This window comes from Tupaia chinensis, unplaced genomic scaffold, assembly GCF_000334495.1.
Source record: "Tupaia chinensis unplaced genomic scaffold, TupChi_1.0 Scaffold000478_3, whole genome shotgun sequence".
Lineage (NCBI taxonomy): Eukaryota > Metazoa > Chordata > Mammalia > Scandentia > Tupaiidae > Tupaia > Tupaia belangeri.
Window position 1 is genome coordinate 1,753,877 of NW_006159990.1, and position 23,757 is coordinate 1,777,633.

The 23,757-nt window shown below is 34.6% G+C and overlaps 1 protein-coding gene across 1 annotated transcript in view; it reads right to left on the minus strand.

Annotated features, from left to right (window-relative positions):
• FUT9 (fucosyltransferase 9) overlaps positions 1–23,110 on the minus strand; it is a 104,004-nt gene extending 80,894 nt beyond the window's left edge. Inside the window, exon 1 of the mRNA XM_006156106.1 lies at positions 23,058–23,110. The gene's annotated coding sequence lies outside the window, so the exon portion shown is untranslated. The remainder of the gene's footprint in view (positions 1–23,057) is intronic.
• Positions 23,111–23,757: the final 647 nt, after the last annotated feature.

The following is a 23,757-nucleotide window of genomic DNA, read 5'->3' on the forward strand; positions in this document are numbered from 1 at the left end:
GCCATTTTGATTATATTGATTCTGCCAATCCAGGCACATGGGATGTCCTTCCACTTTTTATTGTTCTTTTCCATTTCTTTTTTAAGGTTTTCATTATAGAGGTCTTTGACTTCCTTGGTTAGTTTTACTTCTAAGTATCTTATGCTTCTTGTAGCTATGGTGAATGGAAATACTCTGTTCAGTTCTGTCTTTGTCTGCTTGTTGTTTGTATATAGAAATGCTATAGATTTTTGTTAAGTTAATTTTGTATACTGTCACTTTACTGTATGCATTTATTATTTTGAGAAGTTTTTTTGTGGATACTACAGAGTTCTCTATGTGTACAGTCATGTCATCTGCAAACAGATAATTTCAGCTCTTCTTTTTCTATTGGAATGCCTTTTATTTCCTTCTCTTGTCTAATCACATAGGCTAGAACTTCCAGTACTATATTGCATAGGAGCGGAGAAAGTGGGCAGCCTTGTCTTGTACCAGTTTTTAGTGGAAAAGCTTTAAGCATTTCACCATTCAGTATGTTAGCTGTAGGTTTTCCATAAATGGCTTTTATTATGCTGAAAAAAAGGTTCTTCTGTGCCAGTTTTACTGAGAGTCTTGAACATAAACGCATATTGTATTTCATTGAATGCTTTTCCCACATCAATTGAAATGATCATATGGTATTTTTTACCTTTCTTTCTTTTAATATGATATATTACATTTATGGCTTTGCATATGTTGAAACACCCTTATATACCTGTAATAAAGCCTACCTGGTCGTGTGAATATGGCTAGTGTGTACCTTGTTGAGAATTTCTGCATCTATATTCATCAGGGGTATAGGTCTGTAGTTTTCCATCTTTTGTCATATCCTTATCTGTTTTGGGAATGAGGGTTATGGAATGAATTTGGAAGGGTTCCTTACTTTCAAATCTCTAGAAACAGTGTGAGTTGAATGGGAGTTATCTCTTCCTTAATAATTTTGTAAAATTCTGCAGTGAAGCCATCAGGGCCTGGACTTTTCTTTGTTGGGAGGTTATTTATTAATTATTCAATCACATTGCTTGTTATAGGTCTATTCAGGTTTTTCTATGTCTTCCTGAGTCAATCTTGGTAGATTATAGTGTCCAGGAATTTGTCCATCTCATCCAGGTTTTCTCCTTTGTTTGGCATAGAGTCGCTCATAGTATATTCTAATGATGTAATGATGTTTTATATTTTTGCTACTTCTGTTGTAATGTTGCCTGTTTTGTTGCAAATTTGACTTATCTGGTTCCTTTCTCTCTTCTTCTTAATTAGTCTGACTAATGGTGTGTCAGTTTTGTTTATCTTTTCAAGAACTGTCTTTTGCTTTCATTTATTTTCTGTATAGTTCGCTTATTTTCTATTTCATTTATTTCTGCTCGAATTTTTATTATTTCTTTTCTCCTGGAGTTTTTAGATTTTTTTTTTTTTTTTGCTGTTGCTTTTCCAATTCTCTGAGGCACAATGTTAATTGATCCATTTGCCTTCTTTCCATCTTCTTCTTATGTGCACTAATTGCTGTGAACTTCCCTCTTATGACTGCTTTTGCAGTGTTCCAAAGATTATAAAAACTCATGTCCTCATTGTCATTGTTTCCATTAATCTTTTTATTTCAGTCTAATTTCTTCAATAGTTGCATAGTTATTCAGGAATAGGCATTTAGTTTCCATATGTTTGTATATTTTTGAGGATTTCTCTTGAAATTAAAATCAAATTTAATTCCATCATGGTTGGAGAAGATGCTGGATATAGTTTCTATGCCTTTAAATTTGTAGAGGCTTGCTTTGTGCCCTACCATGTGGTCTATCTTTGAAAAGGTTCCATGTAGGGGGGAGAAAAAAGTACATCTAGTGGTTTTCAGGTGGAAAGTTCTACAGATGTCTGTTAAATTCATTTGGTACATGGTATCATTTCGATCCTTTACCTATTTACATATTTTTTTGTCTAGATGATCTGTCTAGAGGAGATAGTGGGGTGTTTTGAGGTCTCCAACAATTAGTGTGTTGCAGTCTATCTCTTCTTTTAGATCTAACAGTCTTTCGTTTACACATTTGGGTGCTCCTGTGTTAGGTGCATATTTATTAGTACTATATCTTGATGGATTAACCCTTTTACTGCATTATACTGCCCTTCTTTGTCTCTTCAAACAGTTTTTGTCTTAAAGCCTATCTTGTCAGAAATTAACATCACTACTCCAGCTCTTTTGTTGATTCCTATTTGTATGAAATACCTTTTTTCTTTTCTTTTTTTTATCATCATAATCTTCTTTATATTACATTGGATTACATATAACTTATGAAATACCTTTTTCCAACCCTTCACTTTTAGTCTATGTATGTCTTTATCCATGAGATGCATTTCTTGTAGGCAACAGATAGAGGGTTTCTTTTTTTTTTTTTTCCATTCAGTCGGTCTATGTCTCTTGATAAGAGAATTTAGTCCATTAACATTCAATGTTATTATGATATTTCTGGACTTGTCCTTACCTTTAAGTTGACCATTGTCTTGGTTGTCTTTCATTCTCTTTTTTCTAACTGTGAATTCTTAGTTTTCCTGAACCAGGACTCTCTTCAGAGATTCTTGAAGAGCTGGTCTGGTATTGGCAAGTTCTTTCAGGTTTTGTCTGAGAAGATTTAAATCTTTTTTTCCATATAAAGGATAATCTTGCTTGATAATCTTGGTTGAAACAGTTTCTCTCTTAACACTTTCAATAGGTCTTCTCATTCTTTCTTTGCTTGCAATGTTTCTGTTGAAAAGTCCAGAGATAACCTGATGGGAAGACCTTTGTAAGTCACTTCTTGTTTCTCTCTTGCCAATTTTCATATCTTTTCTTTTATCTGTGGGCAAGGCAAGTCTGCCTAAGATGTGCCTTGGGGAAGATCTTCTTGTGTTGATTCTATTTGGAGTCCTTTGTATTTCTTGGGTCTGGATGTGTGAGTGCTTCTGTAGACTTGGGAAGTTTTCTTACAAGGATTTCATGGAATAGATTTTCCATACCCTTATTAGTTTCTTCACCTTCTGGGATACCAATTATTCAGATGTTTGGACGTTTAATGGAGTCTAATATTTCTCATATATTATACTTATGGTTTTTTTTGTTGTTGTTATTTTCTCTATCTTTTTGGTGGTTTTCCTAGGTCAGAGGTTTTATCTTCTACATCAGAAATTTGATCTTCAGAATGGTCTAACCGACTTTTAATACTTTCAAGAGAGTTTTTGATTTACTGTATTACAGACTTCATCTCTAAGAGTTCCATCTGATTCTTTCTTAGAATGTCCACTTCTTCTTTCTTATCATGGAAGGACTTCCTAATCTCCTATAGCTCATCATCTCTTTTCTGTTCCAACTCAGAGAATTTTGTCACTTTGAATGTTCTAAATTCTTTCTCTGACATAATGGTAACATCTTCTGTTTTATCAAGAAATGGAAGGGAGTTATTGTGTTCTTTTGATGGAAATATATTTCCTGGCTTATTCAGAACTGAGGCTCTTCTACTTCTAGCCATGGGAAAAGTATTCACTTTTGGATACTTTTTTGGAGAATATTTCTTTGACTGAGACAAAAGTGCTTCCCTTTTACTCTGGACTGATGTGTCCCGAAGTCTCTCTTCAGCTGTGTTTTGCAATGTGGTCTGCACAGGAGGAATCTTCTATTAGGAGTCTGAGGAGCAGTCTTTCCTTGCTGACAGAGTGAGGATCACTGCGGTTGGGGTAGCCAAAGTTGGAGCTGGGATGGTGGAGGGGGGCCGGGGGGGGTGGGGGGGGGTCTGCCTCAGTGTCCCTTAGGCCAGAGGTCTGGAGATGGAATGGGCTCTACTGAAGAGCTGAGGGCAGTCTTTGCTGACAGAGAGAAGGGGTCGCTAGGGTTTGGGCAGGCGAAGCTGGATCTGGGGTGGGGGAGAGGGGGCTCTGCCTCAGTGTCCCTTAGGCCAGGGGTCTATTCTTTTAACTCACTCCCAAACTCACGTGTCTGATGATTTTGTCAACGACCTGTTTTGTGGGCTTTCTATTTAGGAGTCAGTAAAATGGTCAACGACCTGTTTTGTGGGCTTTCTATTTAAGAGTCAGTAAAATAAGTAAATAAATAAATAAATACAATAAAAATAGAAGTTAAATATATCTTTCTACAGTCACTTTAAAAATCACTTTTATTTCTTAGGGACCAGCAGTTAGCGTAATGGCTATGTCAGTAGATTCCCAGGTAGCCGACCACGGTTCGCATCCCGGACGCGGTGGCTTAAAACTCAGGCCGGGCACGTGGCGTGCATGCCCAAGATCCTGAGAGGAGAACAGAGGAGGCATGGCCATTCCCCCGGGGGGTGATTCTCGCTTTCTGTCTGTCTGTCTGTCTGGCAAGCTCACATGCCCTATAGCAAAAAAAACCAAAAAACAAAAAACAAAACCTCTCCAAAAAAAACAAGCATCTCTGAAAAATCACTTTTATTTCTTGTAACTATTAGTACTCTTTTGTAAAACATTAATCAAAGTAAAACCATTTCTCTCCATCGGTCAGAAAAATCATACAGTCTTAAAAATAAATACCATAGGAAACTCAGAGAAGGTAAAGTTTCATTCTGGGGTGGAATGCCCACTTACACACAATAACTAGACTGTAGCCTACACTAAAGTCAGAGAAGGATGCATTACATTTGGGGAAGAAGAACTGTTCATTTTCAGAAGCAGATTGTAAATGCTCGTTAGAACAGACACAGCAGATAATATAAGTTCTTGAACCTTTGTTTTTCTCTCAGTTGCCGAGAAGAGTATTTTAAAAACTGTTTTGTGAAGATGAAAAGATCCCTATCCCAAATAAATTATTAGCATTTATAGAAAAATATGTAACACAATAACATTAAAACCAGAAGGCTTCTATATTGTTCCAATATCAAATATAGCATTAGGGTGTAAAAACACAATGCATCATGGGAAATGTGGGTGTTTTATAGGGAGGCAGGGCGGGAGTAAAAATGCTAAGTGGCACTATTTGCTCCTGCAGCATTTCATGTTGGGGCATGGACAAATCTCTACCTTCTCAGAGACTCCTTCACATGAAATTTGGAAAAATGGAGTCCCTTTTCATAGGGCTAAGGTGATAGTAAAAAACAATCTTGCAGTTTATGGCACATTGTAGGAAATTAGTACATTTCCGATCACTTCCCCTTTTCTATTGTAATTCCTCCATATCAAAGATCCTGGTAACTTGTTTGGGAACTGGCAAGACATTTTCTCTTTAGTAGGGTGAAGGAGAAAGATGACTTCTTTTACTTTTTGTAATATTGCAAAGTAAAAGGAAATATTTTCTCCCTCTTGATTCCTTTGGGGGATTTGTGGGAGTGACACTCAGAGAAATCATCAAATGAATGTGTGGAAGCTGGGATGCTCTAAAGCAAACTGAGGTTACGGAATAATAATGTATCTCCCCTGAAAGTCTAGATGCAATAGCATAAGAATAAGCTGCCTTATAGAACTTATTTTCAGAGGCAGAGATTTGGAGTGAATATCTGAATTCCCCATTTTGGTTAAATAAATGTGATTTAACTCAATAATGATTTGAAATAAAGGCGTGTGTGTGTGTGTGTGTGTGTGTGTGTGTGTGTATTTAGGGAAAAGTGACATCTCCCCTTGCAGACTTCACTTTACTGGTTAGTGTCAGCAATTACTTGAAATGTAAATATTGAAAGAGAAAAAGAAAAAAAGAAGTTAAAAAGAAAGAAAATTAAACTACTGTTTCAAGTGTTATTTGTACAATATCACATAGCTGAATATTTAGAAATAGTCCTTCATGATATATTGATTTTTGCTTCATCTTTTATTTCTACAGGTGGTTGGGATAAGGTTTAAATTTAAAAAAAAGAAACAAAGTATAGCCATTTATGATTATATTTTATAATAAATTGGAACCAGGGTTTTCTGGAAGAAAAAATAATGCTAGCAACTTATACATATTAAGTGGTTCATAAAAGCTAAGTACTTGGCCTCATGCTAATATACACCATTTTATAATTCTCAAATCAACTCAACAAGGTTTGTAACATTATTAACCCAGTTTTATAAAGAGAGATAACCACCAGGTTATATTGATTTCTTAAGAGTCTAGGGAAAAGAGTTAAATTTTGAAGAAATTCTGGGGCCAGAGATGGTGTGGTGGTTAAAGTAGCTGAAATCCCATGTGGCTAACTATGGTATGAGCCCTGGACCTGGAGGCTTGAAAATTATGCAGGGCACATGTGCATGTGTGCTCAAAATCCTGGGAGGAGAATGGATGTGAAGGGATTATGGTGTGGTCACCCACCAGGGGGATGATTTCTCACTTTATGTCTCTCTGTCTCTCTTCAATAAGCACAAACGCCCTATGTTAAAAATAAATAAATAAATAGAAACCTAAGGGTTTTTTTTTTTTAAGAAATTCTCAAATAGCAAGTGTAGAAAGGCTGCAGAGTAGTGAAGAACAAAATTGGATTATCACAGTGAGGGGGAAAAAAAAGCAAAATTGCAAGGATTTCCTGTGATATTACATAAGACAATTTTAGAGTAAATTAGAAAGTTTCTGAAAACTTTTTCTATTTTCACACTAAGTTCAAAAATGTAATATGGTTCAATTAAAATTGTGTAGAAGAAAAGCATTTTAGTATATTGCCCTTACGGGAAACAGTTTTTAATGCTTTAAAAAAGAGTATGGAAACGTAGTCTGCAAATTCATGATTGTAGTAAGAAAACTTCTGAAAGTTTTTTCCAGTGAAACTACAGCATTTCTTTTATATCCAAGAATTACGAGATCTCCATCTGTGTGGTTTTTGAGAGATATTTTTACAAAAGGATAGTGGACTATTAATTTTTCAAGCAGTCCATGGAAGCCCAGTTGGTACGTTACTGAGACATTCAAGATGGATGGTGGGGAAGGAATATACTTAATAGGGTAATTAATGAGACATTAGCATTCACACCAGGTTTCATTTTTCATCCATCTTACTTAATGCAAGGGCTGTAACCACATGGATATAGGTTAAGTCTCTTGCAATATTTATAAAATTGCACCAAAAGAATATCTCTCATGGGAGAGAAAGTCAATATTAATTTCTCTTTTTTGTCAAATAAAAATTATTGTCAATCACAAAGATAAAAAATTGAACTTAGAAAAGCTATGTCGAGATTGTATCACCTCTCCCACCCCACAGTTTGCTGCTATTGATAAGGTCCTGATTATTTTTTCCAGTTGATGCCTAACTTACTTAAAATACTTGATTAGCCACAGCAAAGTCCTACAAGTATAGTAAAAAATTAAAGTTTAAAAAAAAAACCCTTAAAATCCAAGGCTTATTTGTCTAATAAAGAGAAATGTTCAAAAAATATCAACTCTTGAAAATATTATTATTAATTAATTGATAATTTGCCAGTTTCTCTGAAGACATTAATATAATATCTATATTTGCCCGACTTAAAGAAAGTATACAAGTAATATAAGAATATATCCTTTTGTTAAAAAAAATTACACAATTCATAAGTTTATGGAATAAACATAACCAATTTAATTCTTTCATTCTTAAAAGCCATTCCCCTTCCCAAGAGATAATTAACTTCACCTCAGTTTGGCATATAGCTTTTAGGATTTAAAAAATAATTGTATACAAATTATATGTATACATATAAATATATACTTATATCTGTGTATATACAGATACATATCCATGTATACATATGCTTTATTTAGATAATTAGACTCTGATTCATCTTATTCTAACTAACTTGATTTGATACTTTTATTTATCTTTATATATTCGCCAAATAATTTTCAATGGTTGCTTAGTATTAATTGAAAAAAAATACCATTATATATTTCACTCTTCCCCTGTTGATTGATATTTTGCTTTTTTTAATACTTGGCCTTTTTAAATTTGCAGTAAACACTTTTGTGCCAGCTTTTTTTAATGGTGTATAGATGTTAATATTATTTTAAAATGAAAAAATACAAGTAGAATTACTGAGTCAAAGTATATTTCATAAAAGTTTTGTAAGTACTTTTGATGGAATCCAAATGGACTCATCTCATTTCTACTCAGAAAAATATTTCCACCAACCTATGATGACAGGTGTTATGAACCATTTAAAATTTTAACAATGAAAAAAATCCCATTAAGACACAAAAACTGCATTTGTATAATTATTAATTAGTAGGATTAGACCTTATTTCTTTTATTTGTGGATTTTTTTATTCTGTGAAAGATAAATTGATGCTTAATATATCTTTCTTAATTGTGTTGACTTTTGTAATTAATTTATAGACATTCTACAAAATCAAGCTTTTGTATTACTTGTTTTTACAACTATCTTCTAGATTTTGCATTAAAAAGGAAGCCTTTAATTTTGTTTATAGTATTTGTTGTTATCTTGAAATTTTATAATTATGTGGCTCTTACTTTTAAAGATGTAGTGGTTTTAAATTTGGCTTAAGAAGGTCTTCGCAGTTATTTAAAGAAAAGTTTCTAGTGAGAGAAATTATTCCTCCAGCTAATTAATCATTTGAAACTGTTCATCAAAATAGTCTTTCATGAATTATAATTTAGGTTAATAAGCCTTGACCCTTAGATATAAATTCTATGCTCAATCATATAATATTATTTCAGACAGTTGTTCATTTCCGTTTTAATCATCAATTCATATTTCTTATTCACTGCCTAGCCATGCTGTAATCCTTACTGGAAAGTTAAACAACCGTGGAGACGACATTACCTCTACCTCCATGGAACTTCTTTTGGTGAAATAAGTAGGTTTGTAATAGTAAATGACATGAATTAAAGTGATAGTTTGAATTTACAAGCCTATGTACATGCAGAAGACCATACTTGATCTCTGAGAGGCAAGCACAGGGAGAGAACCTTCTGCCTAGAAATGCACTGAAGCCTGACAATGCATTGCTTGTAATTGATAATTTGCAATATATCATGGATCCACAGAATGGCATAAAGGTAGTATGAATGTAAATATCTTTATGCTTGGCTGGGCATATTTAAAGTCTCAGAATACTAGAATACTGGAGAAGCAAAGAATAACATCCAAGGCTGTGGAGTAGTTTTAACCTATGCTGAGGAAGAGACATGCAGGTTCACGCACTGTCAGGAGAAGGGGAGAGAGTCCTGTCAGCCCTGACTATAGCAGAGTGGGAGGGAAAATGAGCTGAGGTCAATCTTCACTTACCCAAAAAGTTTAAAATTATTATTTTCTTTTTTTGAAAGTTTCTTGTAGTATTTAAGTAGAGAACCTGACAGTGAAATTATAAAATAGAAGTGTGAACTAATGATATAGGAAGCAAAGCAGCTATAACCTCCAGTAAACGACAGAAGGACCTAGTTCTGAAACACCTTTAGGAGAGTTAACAGGAACCTTTAAAAAGGAGCTGGTCAGTGATGGAAGATGGAATAAGTAATGGCCAAGGATCGTTTTTTTGCTTTTTTTTTTTTCCATAGGACATGTGTGCTCACTGGAGAAAGAGAGAGAGAGAGAGGAGAGAGAGAGAGAAATCACCCCAGGGGGATGACCACTATGCAATCTCTTCTCCTTTGTCCCCTCAGGATTTGGGGCACACACATGCACCTGGTGTTTTTTTCAAGCTGCAGGGTCTGGGGACCCAAAGGTGTAGTCACCCATGTGGGATCCAGCACCTTAACTACCATGCCACCTGGCTGGCCCCAAGCCAAGGATCATTTTTAATGAAAAGAAGCTGACTGAATGCAGCAGTGATTATTAGCACTTGCACAGAGCTCTGGGGTAGAGGTGAAAATCTAGAGGATCTCAATTCTACAATAGATCCACTCCCCTAGTTAGGCATCCTAAGCCCACTATTTCATTCTTTTGAGCTGAAATTCCTTCACATAAATATTAATTCCCTGGTAGGAATAGTAATGACTGAGCTTTGGGATGTCTCAGTAGTGCAGTGGTTTAATAAGTAGGTTTGCAATAGTAAATGCCATGAATTAAAGTGTAGTTTGAATTTACAAGCCTATGTACACTGAGAATATACAATGCTCTGTGCATAAGGAACCAGATCTTGCATGGCCAACCATGCTTCAAATCCTGGCCTCAGTGACTTGGGAAACATGTTTGGAGCACGTGAACGCATGCCAAAAATACTGACGTGATGGAGAAATGGAGGACAAAAAATTGTGACATGTATGACCATACCCCATAAGGGGATGGATGATTTTCTCTCTGTCTCTGGAGAGCACATGTGCCCTCAGGCAATAAAAAAAATAAATAAATAAAAGACTGAATTCACATATATTAAGTTCTAGCACAGACATTATCTTGTATAGGTGGTGTTAAGTTTAAAAAATGCTGTTATTGCTATTATAATGATTACTAGGTACTTTAGTAATCATTTTTAAATTCTTATTCTCACAATAAGATTAAGATAGACAAGGAATACTATAAAGTGCCTTTAAATTGTCATTCTCACAATAAGATGCAGGTATACAAGGAATAATTATTATTCTTAAATGAGCTACATTAAATAAACTTACTTGTCTAATAAGGTGACAAAGACATTGAGCCTTTGACATTGAGTCTCATGGGTCTTTTTGTTATGCAGTTTGGAGAAAAGGTCAATATGGTAATAGATAAGAAATAAGCACAAGTGAGATTTATTATTCATGTAGTTTCTTTTGGGTAGAAAAAGTGTGTTGTTTTTTTTTTTTAAATATAATTTCCTTACATTATCATGTCCATCCTGTGTACTAAAATTGCTATTTTACAGATAAAGAAGATGAGATTTATAGTGCTTAAATTATCTATAGAAGTTTATATCAGCCAGTGAAAGAACTAATTAGAGTCACTTGTTATTGTATCTGATCCTAGAATCCAAGTTTTTTTAATAAGATCAGGCTAAAATGAGTCATCTATTGATGGTGCTGGAATGAGTTATAAAAGAGTGACAGATGGAAGATGTAAGTATTATCTGCAACAAGTTAACCTTAATTTACCTTACTAACATACTTCTCAAAAAGAAAGAAAAACAGTAGATATTTTTGGAAGTTTTAGTCAAAAGAAGAGAGAGAGCTATTTTTTGCATGGTAAAAAGTAGAACAAGGGGAAGTAATATTTCAGAAACTGAATGTCATTGAAAAACAAAAGAGTAGGTACTTAAAATTGTTGACTATGGAGAAGAACAAAATAGAATGAGATCCACAAAAGGACTTTGAAACTGACCAAGGTCAACATTTTGGGAGGATATTAAAAGCCATTCTAGAGTAGAATACAAGCAAATAACAGCATGATTTATTTTACAGAGCGGGAAGGATGCAAACAAGCCAAAGGTGAAGCAATACTCTACAAAATTACAAATTTAGAGAAAAGCAGCTCTATGAATGAAAAAGTTTAATATGAAGATGACATTTATGATCCAACAAAAATGTACAATTTTGTGATTTCTTGATAGTGAAGTAGGAAATAAAGTTTTCACTGACAACTTTATTAATTTAGAGAAAATGTGCGAACCTTTCACTTTAGTTCTACTCCTCTTTTCAATGGGCAGTAATTTTCCACATTTATTCTACTGTTTGATATGGATATAGAATTTTCCAGTCAGAAGAAGAGTGTTTTAAAATCAAACTTCTAGTTTTTTCCTAGTCTTCTTCACAAAGAATCCTTCTTGGCTTCTTCATCGTTTTCCCCATGAAATTGTTTTTTTCTCTTAAGGTAACCTCAAGTACCCATGTTTCCAGTAAGTGATTAGTTTTTCTGTAGCTGTGGTAGTAAATAGTCACCAGAAATGGTTTTAAAACTGGATACATTTAACAGACACAAAAGTGCATATGTGGGCATGCCCCATAATCCTGACAGGATAGAGAAATGGAAGAAAAGGGATTGCAGTGAGACCAGATCTCATTGGATATTGCTCGCTCTCTCTAAACACATGTGTGTTCTGGCAATTAAAAAAGAAAAAAAAAAAGATATTGAAGTCCAATTTCCATCCTTTTGGCAACTAAATATTCCAGAAGATAACAACTTAGAAAATGGTCTTGGGAAAAATATACATAGTCCCAACCATTGCTTTAATCATTTAATTTCTAGAAGTTTACCCAAATAGATACTCTATATAATCTTTATTTTTTGCATTTAATCCTCACAACAATTTTACTTTTTTTTTTTTTTTCATGACTGAGAATGAGAGAGAGAAAAAGGTTTCTGGACTTGAGCTGGGAGCCTTCTCATGTGAGATTGCCTCACAAAGCACTGTGTTTTACCACTATCAGTATCTGGCCCTTAAACTCCCAGTTTTTTAGGACTTTGAACTCCTACAGTGGAGATTTGCAAATTCCGCTCCTGTCTTATCTATTCTAAATGGTCCCCTCACTGATAGCTTTGACCTGGTTGTGGAACTCAGTCTTTTTAATTTCCTCTGATGTTTTCACACAAAGGATATGTAAGGTTAGCAAGTTTTATGTCATTTTATATGGAGAAGTATTATATCACAGCAAAATACACACATTAATATTAAACACAGATCAACACTTTCTAAAATTCTCTTCTTGAATACCTACTGTTAAGCTCTCCTCACTTCATCACTTAAGTTAGTTCTCCATTTTCTTTTTCTTAGTTATTTATTTATTTTTTGGATAGGTTTTTGCTATAGGTAGGGCACATGTGCTCGCCAGAAAGGCAGAGAGAAACAGAGAGATAGAAAGCAAGAAATCATCCCCCGGGGGGATGACCACATCACAATTCCTTCTCCTCCATTCTCCTCTCAGGATCTTGGGCATGCACACACACGCACCTGGCGTGAGTTTAAGCCACTAAGTCTGGGACTCGAACTGTGGTTGACTACATGGAGTCCAGTGACATAGCCATTCAACTGCTAGTCCTCAGTTTTCCATTTTCTACCTAGAGGGAGCATGTGCTAGATTTCATTCCTTAGCAATACAGAGATTTACTTTGAGATAAATTAAAATATTCCAAACATAAAACAGAAAAATCACTGTATTCATTTTTTAGGGATTTAAATGACAATTTAAAGTTGCAAATTTTAAATTGGCATCATATTATATTTAGAGTACAAAAGTAATATGAATTAAAAAGAAATAGTGAGAAATAAAAAGAGAAAGGGAAGATTTAAAAAAAAAAAATTTCTACAGGGTGCACAGACCCACCCACCAGAGAAAAAGAGAGCAAGAGAGAGGGAACATGGGAAAACACCCTCTTGTGGGATGGCCATGTCACAGTCCTGTCCCGTCCATTCTCCTCTTGGGATTTTGAGCAGGCATGCACAAGTACCCCACGTGTTTTTTAAGCTGCTGGGTCCAGCACTTGAACTGTGTAGTCGGCCATGTGAAATCCAGTCATATTAACCGCCATGCCAAAAGATGGCCCAAAGATAATTTTTTAATAAGAAAAGATGAAATTAAAAGGATTCTAAAACACAGTTGAAATAGTTAAAATTTATATTTGAAAATCTATAGGATAATAATGTATTTTATAAGAATAACTAGAAGACCCACAGGGTTAATATGCATGATTTTAAATAAAGGGTTAGAATATTTTTATCTGCCTCTACTTATTCTAAGTATTTACTCACATAAATAATCCTCCATAGTGTTTTTCATAGTTGGGGTGTGTATATGGGGGTGGGAGCTGGTTCACCATGAAGTGTTTTCTTTCTTTATAATGTAGCTACAGGGAAATCACAGTCTCTAAAAATAAAAATTTAAATCCAATTTGAAAATAATACATTCAGGTTTGCAGGATATATTTGTTGATTAATTATTTCCTTAGAGCATATAATTTGAAGCATAAACATAGCTACTTATATCTGCATATTCAGAAAGGAATATATCATAAAAAAGGAATAGAAAAAGAATATAGTTGCTATTAAAGGTAATTTCCCAGGACCAGTAGTTAGCATAATGGCTATGTTGCTGGACTCCCATGTAGTTGACTGTGGTTCGAGTCCTGGACTCGGTGGCTTAAAACTCACGCCGGGTGTGTGTGCGTGCATGCCCAAGATCCTGAGAGGAGAATGGAGGAGAAGGGATTGCGGCATGGCCATCCCCCCTGGGGGATGATTTCTCGCTTTCTGTCTGTCTGTCTCTCTCTGGCGAGCACACGTGCCCTATAGCAAAAACCTCTCCAAAAAAAATTAAAATAAATAAAGGTAATTTCCCAGAGGCATTAATTTGACCCTACTATCAGGATAAAAGTGAACCGACTTCATTTTTGGGGGCAAGCAAAGTAAAACAGTATGTTCTTCTGAGTACAGAGGATAAAATTATTGCATCCTTAATTATCTACAAAATTATTCAAGTTCCATGAAATTCTGTGTCACTATGTTCCTCAATTCCTTTAAAATTATTTTCCTATGTCTGATCAAACATTGATCATGATAGGGAAGGTCTTGGGGGGGGGTAAAATGCAAGAACAAGTTGTCTATTTTTCCTTCATTCATCCTCTATCAATCACTCATGCATTCATATGCCCATCTATAGTCCAGCTCCTTATCCTTTAAGGAGGGGCAGATTTGAGACACCAAGGATCATTTTCTGCTGCATACGGAAGGGTCATCACAGACACTGGGACCCAGGAGTGTTTCCCACTTATGGTCCTTCCCAGGATACTAGACCTCAGTCATAATTACCTAACCTCTGTGCTCAGTTTCCTTAACTGAAAATGTGCGCAATGATACTTTGGAAATTCAATATCACTGGCTTTTGTTTGGTTGTTTGCTTAAGTGCCTATTACTCACTAGGTGGCTAGGTGGTACAGTGCCCAGGTTTAGTAAGAAAAGAGCAATTCTTATAAAAAAAAGAACTCCCTTGAATAACTTCTTAAACAAAACCAAAATAAAAACAAAAATGAAATGTAGGTGAGAGGTAGATTTGATGATGTTCTTTTCAAAGCATATTTATGTATTATAACAGATTACAAATGAAATTTAAATATAGGATGGGTCAGACTGATTTTACATTTGCTTCCTATACATGCTATATTACTACCTGAAGGCATGGAGCATGTTTTTATATTGGTGTATATTCTTTTATTATTTATAATAATATAATCCTTTCATATTCAAGAAATTTTTCAAATTGCCTAATAAAGTATTTGCAAATTACCTAATAAAATAAGCTCTCCTGGAAGTCTGCATTATGATTGGAAAGCAACAGGAAGAAAGCCTGATTTAATGATAGCAGAGAGTATGCTATAAATTTTTTCCGTATTAAAATTGTGTATGGCTTATGAGATCACTGTTAGAGAAATTGAAGCAGATGGGCATAGTCATGAAGGTATGAAAGAAAAGGATCACAATGTCTGAGAGTTGGTACGCTTTGCTCTATAAAATAAATGGATCTTTTTCTGAAATACTATGAATCAATCTAACAACACTGTACTAGGGAAGATTATCATCTAAGAAAAGACATGATAAATGAGATTGTGAAACAAATAGTAATTTCATAGTAAAAAAATCACTTCTTATTTTATGTATTAATATTCTGTTTTTGGGTTTTTCTATATTAGATTTTCTTAAAGTGAAAGCATACTTGTGTCTAATATAAAGCAAATAAATGAATAACAATTATTTTCAAGTAGTACTTCCCTGGGACTTAACGTTCAATAGGAAACAGATATTTGAGGTGAGAATTTTTACTTTAAATGTGAATAACAACCTTTTCTTTTTTCCTTTCTGAAGGTTTTGCTGAAGGGTATGTACATTCTCTAGGCACTGAAGAGATAGAGACAGTGAAAGGGAAAGTGAGGGGAGATGGTTATACCATAATCCCATCTCTTTAATTCTCCTCTTGGGATTTTGGGCACACACACATATGTCCCTGGCATGAGTTTCAAGCTGCCAGGTCTGTGACTCACACTCTGAACAGTCTTGTGGGAGTCCAGCACATTAACCACCACGCCACTTGCTGGCCCCCTGAATAATACATTTTTAATGATACAAAATTTGTTAAGACTTTTACTTAAATTAAGGAAAAGAGCTTAATCATCTCTGAAAATTAAGGAAAACAAGAACATAATCTACCAAGAATATTTTCATATAGCATAAACTTCATGATATAATACAAAAGTCAACGATTAAGAACGAGGCAAGGTGTGTTCTGTACTGATGCTCTACAATTTACAGGCTTCTGACTCTAGACAAATCATTCAAACGGTGGGACTTTTTTGTTTATAAACAAAAGGATACTATTTTTTTTTCTTTCTTTGCCAATAGCTCAAATTTGCTCACAAGGTAGAGAGATAGAGGTGAAAAGTGAGAAAGCGACCCACAGAGAGGTGGCCATGCCACAGTCCCTTCTTCTCCATTTCTCTTCTTGGGATTTTGGGCACATATATATATGTGCCTGGTGTGCTTTTTCACGTCTCTGGTTTGGGACTTGAATGATGCAGTCAGCCTTGTGGGATCTAGCCACCTCAATCACCATTCCGTTGTCTGTCCCAAATGATCCTATTTGAATTTCCTATTTCACGTGCTCAATGTAAGGCTGAAATATTGTGCATACATATAGAAAATTGTAAAGTCTTAAATGTGTGCAAGAGATTCTTTAGCTTTATGAAGTAATACTATCACTGAGTTAGATAAGGTAGAAAAGTTCTTATCCTGATTTCATACATTAAGAGTCATTTGGACCCCCTTGTTGATGTAGATGATGTTTAAACATGTAGTTTCTTATGTAATAAAAACAAAAACTAATCATAAAGATTTTTAAGTTGTTATGCCTTCACAACCAGCAGCAAAGCACTGGCAAGGAATATGGAACCAAATGGCTAGAGGCATTTGAGTTTAATCCTATTTCTGGATAGTTTAAATATAATCAAGTGTTTAAAAAATGCAGACATTTGTAAAGAGCTCTTACGATGACTAAATTTTAAGTCATGAAAGAACTTTTTTATGGCAAATGAGCAAAAGTTGTAGAAGACGTATTAGCAAATGGACAAAAAATGACAAAATTTGATTATACTGCTGTAGAAAGGATCAGGCTGCATGCACATATTTTTCCTAATACAATGATCAGGTATTAAAATTATTATAATTCATTTATAAACAATTTCTTTATTTTATAAGACCTGAAAGTTTGCAGAAAAGTTACAAAGACATATAGAAAGTTGCTACATCGTCTTCAGTCAATTTATCCCACTGTTACCATAACCATAGCACATTCCCCAAAACTAAGAACATTAATATGATAATATTAACCAGATTTCACTAGTTTTCTAATTAACACCCTTTTTTATTTTCAAGATAAAAATCCATGACATTATACCGCATTATCCCACCGTCTCTTTCTCTTCCCTGCTGTGTTTCTCAGTCTTTACTCTTAATGACCTTGCAGCTTTTGAAGAATTTTGATGAGACATGTTTTAGTACACCCCTAAATTTGGCTTTGTCTACTATTTTTCTCAGTGGGTTTATGGGAAGAATACCACAAAAGTGAGATGTCCTCATCACATCATACCAGCTACGTAGAGCTTCAACACAGTGTGACAAATCATTGGAGATTTTAACCGGGATCATTTGATTAAGGTGGTGTCTCCCGGTTTCTCCACGGAGAAGATATCTTCACGGAAAGGTAGAAATGAGTCACTAAGTTGCACCCACACTTAAGAAGAACATAATTCGCAGGCGAGGTGATTACATATATTATTTGGAATTTTTCTGTAGGGAAGATTTAGCTTTTGACCATTTATTTATTGAATCATTTATTCCTTATTTATTTATTGATTTGGAGAGGTTTTTTTCTTGTTGGGCGCATGCGCTCGCCAGAAGGACAGAGAGAGACAGAGAGACAGAAAGCGAGAAATCACCCCCCAGAGGGGATGGCCACACCACAATCCCTTCTCCTCCAATCTCCTCTCCGGATCTTGGGCACACACGCACACGCGCCCGGCATGAGTTTAAGCCACCGGGTCCGGGACGGGAACCGCGGTCGACTACGTGGGAGTCCAGCGACATAGACATTACACTAACTGCTGGTCCCGAATCATTTATTCCTAACGGTGTGGATTTGTGACATTTTATGGATTCGGTTTTGATCTAATATGATTATTATTTTGTGCCTAAAGATCTTTCAGCTTTAGTCAATGGGAACGCTTTCTGGTTGTCTCTTCTGTCCACTGACAGGGCCCAATAATTTTTTGGTCACTTTTCAATTTCCTTGCATTACCTGATGCAGCAGGTTCATCTCACATTTTTTCATGCTCCAAACCAGAATCAGCATTTTTCTTGGGAGATGTGGTTCTTTTTTTGGTGGATAATGGTAATCTGGAGCTGAACTATGAACATGAGATGAGCACTTTGCTACTTCAGTGCCACTGTTTCTGTGATCTTTCAGACGACAGAGCTAATTAATGTTATTCATGTATATCCATGCATGCACATTTGTCTATATTTTTGTATATGCATACACATTAAAATAAAAATTGGGACCAGCAGTTAGTGTAATGGCTATGTTGCTGTCTCTGTCTGTCTGGCGAGCGCACGTGCCCTATAGCAAAAACCTCTCAAAAAAATAATAAAATAAATTTAAAAAAATAAAAATAAAAATGAGTTCATATTGATATCTATTTCACTAAGCTAGCACTTCAAAATTCGTTTTAACCATATTCCCTAGCTTATTTGTAAGTGTTCAATATCAACTATTTACTTAGGCATTTCATCCTAGTATACGTCCAAAGTAGTTTCAGAATTGCTAACTTGTACTCTCTTGAGAAAATAATTTCAAGTAAAATATGTTGCTGGAGGCAGTAGACGGTGTGGTTGATAAGATGCTATACTCCCAAATGGTTGACTGGTGTTCGAGTCCCAGACATAATGGCTTAAAAATCATGTCATGCACATATGCGTGCATGCCCAAAATTGCAAGAAGTGAAATAGAGAAGGGATTGTGGAATGGCCATCCCCTGGAAGATGATTTCTCACATTCCCTTTCTCTGTCTCTCTCCATCTTTCTTCAGCAAGCACACTTGCTCTATAACAAAAATCTAAATACTAGTACTACTACTAATAAAACAGAAAAAATATGGTGTCCATGTACAGTTATTTTTTACACTTGCTCTATAACAAAAATCTAAATACTAGCACTACTACTAATAAAACAGAAAACATATGGTGTCCATGTACAGTTATTTTTTAAAATTATTTGATATAACTTTATTTACTTATTTATTTTAATTTGACCAGAGAGGGACAGAGTGTGAAAGAGAGAGAGAGAGGGAAAGTGAGGAAGCAAGCTGCCAGGTCCGGGACTTGAGCCTCAGTCAGCCATATGGGAAACCAGTGCCCCAAACCACCATGCCACCTGCTGGTCCTGTACAGTTCTTTTTGTAGTTAGCCTTAATCTTTTAAGGTTTTGTCCTGTCAAAACTGTGCTTTCCAAAATTATTTAGGCTAAATCTTTTCCCCCCTATTTGCGTCAGTAAGGTCAGGTATTACATTTATAATTTGGTTAGATACATGTGTCACATTTCCACTCCATCCTGGGATATCCTGCCTGTGTTTTTTTTTTCTTTCTTTTTTTTTTTTTTTATTTGTATATTTTGTAGGTTACTATTTGTGTTAAATAGTCCCATGGGCTTTAACTAGTGCAGAAATTTGTCCAGCACGACAGTACCATACAGAATAGTTTTATTTTCCCCAAAATATCCTCATATAATTACTTCAATAGTCAATCCTTCTGACTCTCTAACCCAGGCAACCACTGATCAGTTTCCCATCTCTATACTTTGCCTTTTTATAACTTGATACATGGAGCCATACAAGAGTGATTTGGGTCTGCCTTTTTTTAACTTAGAAAAATACAGTTGAGATTCATACACAATATGCATGAATGAATCAACACTTTTTTTCCTTTTTATAGTGAGCTTTTTACACTATATAGATATATCTTATACCACAGTTTATTCTCTTCACCAGCCAAAGATAACATCTTGTTATTTACACATACTAGCAATTAAGGATAAAGTCGCTATAAATATTCACACATAAATTTCTGAATAAAAATAAATTTTAAATTTACTTAGGTAAGCATGAGATTGCTGGATTATGTAGTCAACATACATTTAACCTTGTAACAAACTGATGCATATTTTTCTGAAGTGACAATGACATTTTTAATTCTAATCAACAATTAACGATTTCCAAACAATGATGAATGATGTTTGTAAACATATTGGAAAACGTCAGACTAAGAAAAATGATCCATTTTAATTGGTATCCCATTGTGGTTTTAATTTGAACTTTCCTAATAACTAATCATGTTGACCAAAATTTTATATATTTATTATTCCTGTATGTATTAGCCTATCATACAACTTCACTTTGGTGAAATTTGGATATTTTACCCATTTTTTAAATTGAGTTGTTTATTTTCTTACTAAATTTTAAAAGTTCCTTTTTTTCCCTCTTTTTGCACAGGTTTATGCCTGAGGGTACTTGTGCTTGCTAAAGGGAGAGAAGAGAGAGACAGTGAGAAGGAAAGTGAGAAATCACCCCCTGCACCCAAGAGGGGATAGCCACATCACAACTCTTTCTCCAGTGTTCTCCCAGGATCTTGGGCACACACTTGCACCCAGCATGAGTTTGAAGCCATGAGATCCAGGACTCGAAGTGTGGTTGGCCATGTTTGAGTCCAGCAACATAACCACTATGCCATCTGCTGGACCCTAAGAGTTCTTTATATATTGTGGATACAAATCATTTACCAAATAATCGATTTACAGTTCTAACAGTTATATTTTCATTGTTTTGAGTGTCTTGTTTGGCAGTATTTAAAATTTTTATTTTAGTTTTTGCTTTTGATTCACTCATTGTGATGGAAAAGACTGGTCATCAATTCTTTAAGCTGCAACAGAGCAGGTACACTGAAACAAAACAGTTTCCAAATTTCAGTGTGTGTCGTAGCTTGAAAGGTCAGACTTTACATATTATATATAATTTCTCATAAACACGTAACTCCTTAAATCTTCATTTGAAGTCAAATGTTTAGGATTTGACATTTTTTCCTCAACGAAAATTTAAAGTTATATACTCCTTTGCTGTGTTTTGAGGTCAGCCTTTAAAACTCAGTAACAGGTCTATAAAATTATATCAACAGACCTCTGGAACAAAGTTACACGATACGGTAGTCACTAGTCACATGTGACTGGTCAGCATTTGAAATGTGGTTGGTGTGAATGAGGAAATGATGTTCAATTTTAATTAAGTAAAAAACTGATATTTGATTTAGGTAGTAGAAGATCTTTAAGTATGGGTAGAACAATTGGGATTTATGAATTCACTGTTTCAATTTTCAATTTTATAAAATCTAATTACAGAACAAGAATAGCCACTGAAAAATTAGTATCTGAATTGGATATGCTGTAAATACACAGCAGATATCAAAGACTTAGAATGAAATAAAAGATATAAATTGTCTCATTAATATTTCTTACATTATTCATGTTTAAATGACTGTATTTTAGGGACCAGTCGATGGTGTTATGTTGCTGGACTCCCATGCAGTTGACTGCTGTTTGAGTCCCAGACCTGGTGGCTTAAAACTCATACCAGGTGTGTGTGCATTCATGCCCAAATCCCAAGAGGAAAATAGAGAAGAAACTGTTGTATGGCCATCCCTCCTAGAGGGTGATTTCTTGCTTTCTGCCCTAAAGCAAAGACCTCTCTAAAAAAAGACTGTATTTTGAATATACTGAGTTGTATAAAATATATTATTAAAGCTCATTTAAAATGCTTCTTTTTACTTTTCTTTTCAAAATTTAAATGACATGTGTGCCTCACATTATATCTATTAGATAGCACTACTTTAGCACCTCATACTGTGTATTCAATTATATTTTGTGTCAAAATGCATTCTGTGTTCTGAAATAGAATGTCAATAATCTATCCATCTCCACATTCAAAACTCAAAATAAAATCAGATGCATGTCATTTTTCTGCCTTCTGTGGAGAAAGATCAGAGTTTACAATGTTCCAAATCACTGGTGACAGCTTCTACATCCTTAGACAGGAGCTCCAGCATAAAAGGGCTGAGTGGATGGAGAGTAAGGCTAGGATGGGCACTGTAGGTCTGGCGATCTTAAGTGTTGTTAGGAACAGCATCTCCTGGTGCACAAAACATTCCATAAATTGGAAGGGTACTTCTGATTACCGAGTTGCCTTCTTTCGTTTCTGTTGCCATGAGTTCATACATACTGCTTAGTACTTCTTAATTCACAAACAAAGTGTGGTATCTCTGGTTTTCATTTTCTTCTTTATTTTCAAATAATATTAAATATATTATATTTATTTTAGAGGATCACATCTGTGCAAAGACAGTAGGTATTTCATCTCTGTTCCAGGACAACTTTATATCTCTTTTTTTATGTTTCTCATTCAAGAAATTATACATACATATGAATGATTTACTACTATAGGTATTTATTATATAACCAAAGTTAAACTTATTTTATGAAAGATAATTAATATAGAAAGAATCTGACCTGAACTTAAAATTATATTAAAAATTAGATTTAAGAGGTCAGCAGATGGCATGAGTGCTGGACTCCCATTTAACTGACCATGATTCAAGTCCCAGACCTGGTGGCTTGCTTTCTCACTTTCCTTCTCTTTCTCCTCTCTCTCTCCCCTCCTCTGTGTGTGTATCTCTAGTCAAATTGAAAAATGATAATAAATAAAATAAAATTAATATTAAAAATTTGATTTAAAATACATTTCAAGAGCTTTTTATATGTTAGCATAAAATTTTCTATATCCAATGTTTATTTTTTCTAAAACATTAAAGAATAGTGTAAAATCTTCAGAATATTAAGTATAAGATTTATAAACAATATAATGAAACATCATGTGTGTATTATCCTACCATGATAATTATTTTAAGCTTTCACATTGATAGAGTGTTAAACCTCTGTTTATGTAAGATCTCTTTATCAGTGATAATCTTTGAAAACTATTCTGTTCCTTGGATGAGTTTTAGCTTATAATTTTCAGAAACATCTAAGTTATCTATAAATTCTGATAAACGTATTTCTCAAATAATGAAGCTAAATTGACAAAGCAGACATGTACTTACAATATAGAGAACATATCATGAGAAGCACGTAGACAGTTGTTAAACTATTCCACTGTATTATCAGATCCTTGAGTTATTACATTCTAAACCTATCGATGAAGAGAGAAATAAAAGTATGTTAGTAAAATGTGCTAGGTGTATGATATATGTAGTTAAGTAATGCAAAAAAAACTAAAATAAATTACACATATTACAAACACAGATCTTTCTGTACATATGGGTTGGGCATTCCTCATCCACAATTCCAAAATCTGAAATGCTCCCAAACCTAAAGCTTTTTGAGGGCTGACATGATGCCACAAATGGAAAATTCCACACCTGACCTCAGGTGACAGACTGCAGTCAAAATTCAGATGTATGAATACACAGTTTATTCAACATTCCCAAGGGCAAAGAGACTTATCTAATCCCTTTTATCCTTTATATATTTATTCCACACATGCCCAGATTCCAAAGTATGTCCACAAAGGTTTTAAGACAGAAAATTAAATAAAGTAGTGTATCAAATTACCTTTATGTTATGTATATAGGATGTTCATAAATCATAAATGAACTTTTTGCTTAGGCTTAAATCCCAGGCCCAAGATAATTTATTATGTATATGCAAATATCCCAAATATGAAAAAAATCTAAAATCTGAAACACTTCTGGTCTCAAGCATTTTAGATAAGAGATATGCAACCTGTATTATTGTGTCCTT